The 8,753-nt window shown below is 46.4% G+C and overlaps 1 non-coding gene across 1 annotated transcript; it reads left to right on the forward strand.

Annotated features, from left to right (window-relative positions):
* Positions 1-444: 444 nt before the first annotated feature.
* Positions 445-519, forward strand: Trnaa-ugc (transfer RNA alanine (anticodon UGC)). The gene has a single exon. It is a non-coding gene; the product is annotated as a tRNA-Ala (tRNA).
* Positions 520-8,753: the final 8,234 nt, after the last annotated feature.

Consider the following 8,753-nt stretch of genomic DNA (forward strand, 5'->3'; position numbering starts at 1 on the left):
ACACGTACTTAAGCATCCTGTCTGATGGCCTCCATCCATTCATATACTTATATGGATATGGTGGCTGTTCTTTCGGACATGTCCAAAAGAACAGACACCATTGTTGATATCAACGCAGCTGAAGGTATTAATATAATTCTAATTTCCTTCTAGACGGCTGCAAGTCATCAATGCTGTCCGTTGTTTTTGGACATGTCCGAAAGAACAGCCACCATATCCTTATAAGTATATAGTTCTGGCAATACCGGCCATGACCTTCTTCTTATGTGCGGATGCACACATATTACCCGAACTCTTACGGGATTTGGTAATAATGTCTTCCACGAGTAATGAGTGTGTTGTGGTGGGACACTACGAATGTAGTGTGTGGATATACAATGTGGATAATGCTGCTCTCGCGGGAGGCGTGTGAGAGGTAGTACCTGCAGTAGCGCTATACTCTGTGCCCTTGGTGGCTCAGATGGATAGAGCGTCTGCCGTGCAAGCAGGAGATCCCGGGTTCGAGTCCCGGTCGGGGCACACGTTTTCATCTGTCCCCGTTGATTGTATCAACGCCCGTGAGCAGCTGAAGGTATTAATATCATTCTAATTCCATCCATTCATGTCCATTGTGCATTCCGACGGACAGAACTACTTATACCTAACCAACCTAAGGACATCACACACATACATGCCCGAGGCAGGTTTCGAACCTGCGAACTTACCAGCCCCGTGGTTCCGGACTGAAGTGCCTAGAACCGCTCGAGCACGGCCTCCTGCGGCCGCCAAACATCCCAAACATGAACACTATCGAATATATCTGGGATGCCCTGCAACGGGCTGTTCAGAAGAGATCTCCACTTCCTCGTACTCTTAGGAATTTATGGTCATCCATGCAGGATGCATGGTGGCAATTACCTCCAGCACTACTTCAGACATTAGTCAAGAGACCACATAACGTCATGTTACGGAACTTCTATGTGCACGTACGATATGGGCAGGTCTGTGCTCTTACTCCTTTACGTGCGAGCACGAACTGAGCTTTTCATTAGTCAAGAGTCCACATAACGTCATGTTACGGCACTTCTATGTGCACGTACGATATGGGCAGGTCCGTGCTCTTACTCCTTTACGTGGGAGCACGAACTGAGCTTTCCATTAGTCAAGAGTCCACATAACGTCATGTTACGGCACTTCTGTGTGCACGTACGATATGGGCAGGTGCACCAATTTCTTTGGCTCTTCGGTGTACATTAACTCACACAGTATGCCACTTTTTCAAGGCAGTATTAACAGAGGAAATGAAGCAGACATAGATGAAGGACATGTATTGTTAAATTAGTAGGTAATACATTGCAAAAATGCTCAGCCAATTACATTCACAGACGCTACAACACTATCTAGAACAGGATAGGATCGAAACGATATTAGTAGCCTCCACACGTCATAAGGTGGTTTATAAAAGCCTAGGTGTACATTTAAATGTTCGAAAAGTGATCTAAATACGTACTGATCACTTTACCATATCCCAAATGAAAAGCTTATTTATAGAAGTGAAAGCAAGTGTACTCAAGAGCATATATTAGATAGTTGTAAAAATATTTTGATTAAGAATTCCCTCTCAAATATACCAGAGTAAGACGTATGTTTCTTAGGATTAAGCTAGAAGAAAATAGAGGCACAGCGAGTGGTAACAGGGACTGCAGAGTTTCGCTGTTGATTACTTCAGGAAAGGACCGAGGTACCCAGTTCTCACTCCGCGCTGTCCTACTTGCGCACAGGATGGGAGCGGTTTAACGATGGGTCGTAACGCAGGGTCTGTGCTCTTACTCCTTTACGTGGGAGCACGAACTGAGCTTTTCATTGCCGGCAGCGACTGTTCTGCGTCACTGACAGGTTAACGCGGCAACTTCAAGAGTTGCGGGCCCGTTACCTGGTTAGGTCATCTCGTCCCACTGTTGCTACAGCCGTCTTTACGGCGGCCTCAGCGAGCACGCAGTACTGTGGCTACGCACCAGACGTGCCGTACGATTCCCCAGGGTGCGCAGGGTCAAACTCGCTGGACAGCTTTCCAATTCCCGTTCCGGAATCGCCTACAACTTGTGTCATTCCAAGCTGCCTTTGCTTACGGCCAATACACATACTTGAGCACTTAGAGAAGATCAAAATCAAAGCTACAGCGGGCAAATAATGAAATTCAGATTTTTAATGTAAGATCTCCGTTTCTCATTCTAAATATACAGTGATTGGATAAATACAAAACGCCAAAAAATGATTAATGTTAGGTAATGAAGTTCCCAGAGCAAATTCGTGTAGGTAACATATTTAAATGATTAACATTGCAAGGTGAGAGGGTAATGCAAGGGTGAGATAGGGTATTGAAATGAGAAATGCTGATACATTAATAACTTATGTAACTGCCAATGTTGAATGCAAGCAAGCCAACGGGCATGCACTTGTTGTACGGGCGACTGACGTCAATTTGTGGGATGAAATTCAAAGCATCTGGCACGTGGTCAGTAAATATAGGGACGCTTAACGCCGTTTGCTGGGTGATGCTAGGGATTTTGTCCGATGATGTCCCATGTGTGCTCGATTGAAGGCAGATCTGGTGATCGAGGAGGCCGCCGGCCGATGTGGCTGTGCGATTCTAGGCGCTTCAGTCTGGAACCGCTTGACCGCTACGGTCGCAGGTTCGAATCCTGCCTCGGGCATGGATGTGTGTGGTGTTCTTAGGTTAGTTAGGTTTAAGTACATCTAAGTTCTAGGGGACTGATGACCACAGATGTTAAGTCCCATAGTGCTCAGAGCCATGTGAACCATTTGAGCAGGCCGAGGTAACATGTCGATACTCTGGAGAGCGTGTTGGGTTACAACAGCAGTATGTGGTCGAGCATTATTCTGTTGGAAAACATCCCCTGAATGCTGTTCACGAATGACTGACGCATATTTAAGATGCAGACAGGTTTGTCGCAGGCCCTCAACTGGACTCCCTGTAACCAACACGCGGCCATCACTGACACTGAGGCAGAACCAGGTTTCATAAAAAAAAAACACAACAGCCCTCCGCTCTGCCCTCCAACGAGCTCTTGGTGGACACAACGCATGTCACAAATTGCAACGATTTTGGGTCAGTGGAATATACGCTAGAGGACGTCTGGCTCGGAGCTGTCCTTGAAGCAACCGATGGGTAAAAGTTCTTTATGTGCCAACTGCTGCCCGAATTGCTGCTGCAGATGCAGTATAATGCGCCAAATCAAAACGCCGAACTCGATGGTCTTCCATCACAGTAGTACGATTTGGCCATCCAGAGCTCGGTCTTCTTGTGACCGTACATTCTCGTGACCACCGCGGCCAGTATTCATGTACAGTAGCTTCATTCCTGCAAAGACTTTTTAGAATATCACAGAAGGAAAATACAATTTCTAGCAGCCCTATTCCGAGACCATGTTCAAACGAAGTTTAATGGTAGTGGGAGTCAGGTCTGGAACTTGGGGCTGGGGCTGGATGTGGGTTTTGGATTGTGGGTGTGTTTGGAGGGGGGTCAGGAATCCCAATGATTCATTGATGACGTCATCAGTGACACAACGGTGCTTCAACTCTCCTTACTGTACTACTAGAGTCCAGCACCAAATGATACCTACATGCTTCCGTGTTGACAGAGCAACATCTTCACTATGACTGCAGTCCGCACATGATAATGGAGCTTCTACGTGTTACCTGACAGGATGAATCACGTCTATTATTACCTTACGCGAACAGCTGCTCTGCAGATGCGCTGCTCGCCATGGACGCAGGTCGGTGGGGCATTATTAAGCTAAGAGCATGATTCACCTGGGTCTCCGTGGGACTTGTAGTAGTAATTGAAGTCACCGTGACAGCCATGCACTTCGTGAACTTTATTACGGATCAGCACCCTTCTTTCTTGGAGTCTTCTTTCAGCGGAATGGTGTCCTTGTCATAAGGTCAGAATCGATACAGAGTGCTGTGAAGAGCATGATGGTGAGTTTACGTTGACGTCAAGGTCACTAGATTCGCCTGGTCTTCGCCTGATGCAACACATCTGGGACGCTATTGGGTTCCCGAGCTTGCAAACGAAACGTCGTAATGCACGGTAACTGGGCGAATTGTGCCTCGGAAACCTCTAGTGGACTTGTCGAATAAATGCCACAAAAAATTTCTACTCTATTGCGTCCCAGTGGTGGACCAACATGCGATTAACCAGGTGATCAAAATGTTTTGGCTCGTCAGTGTACATTTTGGCTCTGAGCATTATGGGACTTAACTTCTGAGGGCATCAGTCCGCTAGAACTTAGAACTACTTAAACCTAACTAAGAACATCACACACGTCCATGGCCGAGGCAGGATTCAAACCTGCGACCGTAGCGGTCGTGTTGTTCCAGATTGTCGAGCCTAGAACCGCTCCGCCACCCCGGCCGGCGTACATTTTGTATTCTGACAATATAGTGTACTCTGATTTTGACCGAAGAAGACGACGGCTTAACATCTGCAACGAACTGTAAGGCAAGTATAATTTCGTTCAAGTTAAAGCTTTGCGAGGCGTTACGCAGTGACATTCTCAGTGAATTTTATTTCAACAATAAGTGTTGTGCGTAAAACCTGTAGGTACCTGATCTCGTCGCTACCCTCAGTCATTGTCACCTACTTAGGGACCATTTCTTAAAAATTGTTAAGTACCCTAGTGTCGTTGTTTGAACCGCTAAAAGGAACGTAACAAAAGACTAGCAATGCCAGTGGAAAGTAATTAATAATGAAACCTCAACTCTCAATGAGTTAACAAGGTTGTTCAATAATATTCATAGGCAATGTCACAGGATGAAGTCAAATTCTGGCTGTTTCATTTCAAAGAACTGAAAAAATTATGTTCACTTTCTCGATATTTGTGTCTATTGTAATGGTAGGCCTCCTGGCTTGGTTCGAATTTCAGTTTGTCATTTTCTTGTACACCATCAGTTGCTTATTTGGTCTAGTAAATATTCGTAGTAGTTACAATATATTCAAATTACGCAGCACGCCGTGTCCAGGAATCTAGTACAAGTAAGTGAACTTTACTATCAGGCTACATAAATTACTGTCGTACTAAGAAAGCTACCTCCAGTAGTTGTTTGTTTTTCAATAACGAGTTTAGTTTTTTCCAAGTTAACATATCTGGATATCAGGGATATAAAGCAAAAAATTCAGGCATTTGTACAGGTTAGTTGATATATTCTTTGCGTGTTTCGCTTCCGTTATCTAGGCACGGCCTCGTGCTTCGGTAACTGTTGTTCAACATCGATTAGAATGGACAGGGACTGCGATTGCTGTGTTCGGATGAGGGCTGACTTGGCATCCCTTCGCTCCCAGCTGCAATCGGCGCTGACTTCGGTCGCGCAGCTTGAGGCTGTTGCCAATGGGCACCACTGTGGGGAGCCGGACTTGGTATCACGGGGATGTCAACCTCGTCCCGTCTGTCCCCAGATCGGTCTGCCGCTGTGGTTGCCCCGGTTGCTGGCCGCAGTGGGGCTGAGCCCTCGCCTGTGGTTGATTGGGAGGTCGTTCCAAGGCGTGGCAGGCAGCGAAAGGCGTCCCCGGAGGCTGATCAGAAAGCCTCCCCGGTGCGTCTGACAAACCGGTTTCAGGCACTGTCTCTGGCTGAGCCAGATGCAGCTGCCTGCCCTGTTTCAGAGGATCATTCTCAGCCTTCAAGGTCCGGGCAATCGCAGAGGGTGGGCTTACTGGTAGTTGGGAGCTCCAATGTTAGGCGCGTAATGGGGCCCCTTAGGGATACGGCGGCTAAGGAGGGGAAGAAATCCAGTGTGCACTCTGTGTGCATTCCGGGAGGAGTCATTCCTGATGTGGAAAGGGTCCTTCCGGATGCCATGAAGAGCACAGGGTGCAGCCAGCTGCAGGTGGTGGCACATGTCGGCTCTAATGACGTGTGTCGCTTTGGATCTGAGGAAATTCTCTCTGGATTCCAGCGGCTATCTGATTTGATGAAGGCTGCCAGTCTTGCTTAGGAGATGAAGGCAGAGCTCACCATCTGCAGCATCGTTGACAGAACCGACTGCGGACCTTTGGTGCAGACCCGGGTGGAGGGTCTGAATCAGAGGCTCAGACGGTTTTGCGACGGTATTGGCAGCAGATTCCTTGACTTGCGCCATAGGGTGGTGGGGTTTTGGGTTCCGCTGAATAGGTCAGGAGTTCACTACACTCAGCTGGCGGCTACACGGGTAGCGGAGGCTGTGTGGCGTGGACTGGGCGGTTTTTCAGGTTAGAAGGCCTCGGGAAAGTGCGGGATGGGCTGCAATGTCAAAGGGTGTTTGACAATTACATGGCGTGCTTGGATCAAGGAATAGTCGGAATTATAGTTGTAAATTGTTGTAGTTGCGCTGGAAAAGTCCCTGAGCTTCAAGCGCTAATAGAAGGCACAGATTCTGATATCGTTATAGGTACAGAAAGCTGGCTAAAGCCTGAAATAAGTTCTGCAGAAACTTTTACGAAATCTCAGACGGTGTTCAGGAAAGATAGATTAGGCAGAATTGGTGGTGGAGTGTTTGTGTCTGTCAGTAGTGGTTTATCTTGTAGTGAAGTCGAAGTAGATACTCCGTGCGAACTGGTATGGGTGGAGGTTATACTTAACAGCCGAATTAAGTTAATAATTGGCTCCTTCTACCGACCCCCAGACTCCGATGATACAGTTGCGGAACAGTTCAGAGAAAGTTTGAGTCTCGTAACAAATAAATACCCCACTCATACGGTTATAGTTGGTGGGGACTTTAACCTACCCTCGGTATGTTGGCAAAAATACTTGTTCAAAACCGGTGGTAGGCAGAAAACGACTTCCGAGATTGTCCTAAATGCTTTCTCCGAAAATTATTTCGAGCAGTTAGTCCACGAACCCACGCGAATTGTAAATGGTTGCGAAAACACACTTGACCTCTTAGCCACAAACAATCCAGAGCTGATAGAGAGCATTATGACTGATACAGGGATTAGTGATCACAAGGTCATTGTAGCTAGGCTCAATACCATTTCTTCCAAATCCGTCAGAAACAAACGCAAAATAATTTTATTTAAAAAAGCGGATAAAGTGCCACTAGAAGCCTTCCTAAAAGACAATTTCCATTCCTTCCGAACTGACTATGCGAATGTAGACGGGATGTGGCTCAAATTGAAAGATATAGTAGCAACAGCAATTGAGATATTCATACCTCATAAATTGGTAAGAGATGGAACGGATACCCCGTGGTACACAAAAAAGGTCCGAACGCTGTTGCAGAGGCCACGGAAAAAGCATGCGAAGTTCAGAAAAACGCGAAATCCCGAAGATGGGCAAAAATTTACAGACGCGCGAAATTTGGCACGTACTTCGATGCGAGATGCCTTTAATAGGTTCCACAACGAAACATTGTCTCGAAATTTGGTAGAAAATCCGAAGAAATTCTGGTCGTATGTAAAGTACACAAGCGGCAAGACGCAGTCAATACCTTCGCTGCGCAGTGCCGATGGTACTGTTACCGACGACTGTGCCGCTAAAGCGGAGTTATTGAACGCAGTTTTCCGAAATTCCTTCACCAGGGAAGACGAATGGAATATTCCAGAATTTGAAACACGAACATCTGCTAGCATGAGTTTCTTAGAAGTAGATACCTTAGGGGTTGCGAAGCAACTCAAATCGCTTGATACGGGCAAGTCTTCAGGTCCAGATTGTATGCCGATTAGGTTCCTTTCAGATTAAGCTGATACTATAGCTCCCTACTTAGCACTCATATACAACCGCTCGCTCACCGATAGATCTGTATCTACAGATTGGAAAATTGCGCAGGTCGCACCAGTGTTCAAGAAGGGTAGTAGGAGTAATCCATTTAACTACAGACCTATATCATTGACGTCGGTTTGCAGTAGGGTTTTGGAGCATATACTGTATTCAAACATTATGAATCACCTCGAAGGGAACGATCTATTGACACGTAATCAGCATGGCTTCAGAAAACATCGCTCTTGTGCAACGCAGCTAGCTCTTTTTTCGCACGAAGTAATGGCCGCTATCGACAGGGGATCTCAAGTTGATTCCGTATTTCTAGATTTCCGGGAAGCTTTTGACACCGTTCCTCATAAGCGCCTTCTAATCAAGCTGCGGAGCTATGGGGTATCGTCTCAGTTGTGCGACTGGATTCGTGATTTCCTGTCAGGAAGGTCGCAGTTCGTAGTAATAGACGGCAAATCATCGAGTAAAACTGAAGTGATATCAGGTGTTCCCCAGGGAAGCGTCCTGGGACCTCTACTGTTCCTGATCTATATAAATGACCTGGGTGACAATCTGAGCAGTTCTCTTAGACTGTTCGCAGATGATGCTGTAATTTACCGTCTAGTAAGGTCATCCGAAGACCAGTATCAGTTGCAAAGCGATTTAGAAAAGATTGCTGTATGGTGTGTCAGGTGGCAGTTGACGCTAAATAACGAAAAGTGTGAGATGATCCACATGAGTTCCAAAAGAAATCCGTTGGAATTCAATTACTCGATAAATAGTACAATTCTCAAGGCTGTCAATTCAACTAAGTACCTGGGTGTTAAAATTACGAACAACTTCAGTTGGAAGGACCACATAGATAATATTGTCGGGAAGGCGAGCCAAAGGTTGCGTTTCATTGGCAGGACACTTAGAAGATGCAACAAGTCCACTAAAGAGACAGCTTACACTACACTCGTTCGTCCTCTGTTAGAATATTGCTGCGCGGTGTGGGATCCTTACCAGGTGGGATTGACGGAGGAC

The sequence above is a fragment of the Schistocerca gregaria genome, chromosome 8 (genome assembly GCF_023897955.1).
Source record: "Schistocerca gregaria isolate iqSchGreg1 chromosome 8, iqSchGreg1.2, whole genome shotgun sequence".
NCBI lineage: Eukaryota > Metazoa > Arthropoda > Insecta > Orthoptera > Acrididae > Schistocerca > Schistocerca gregaria.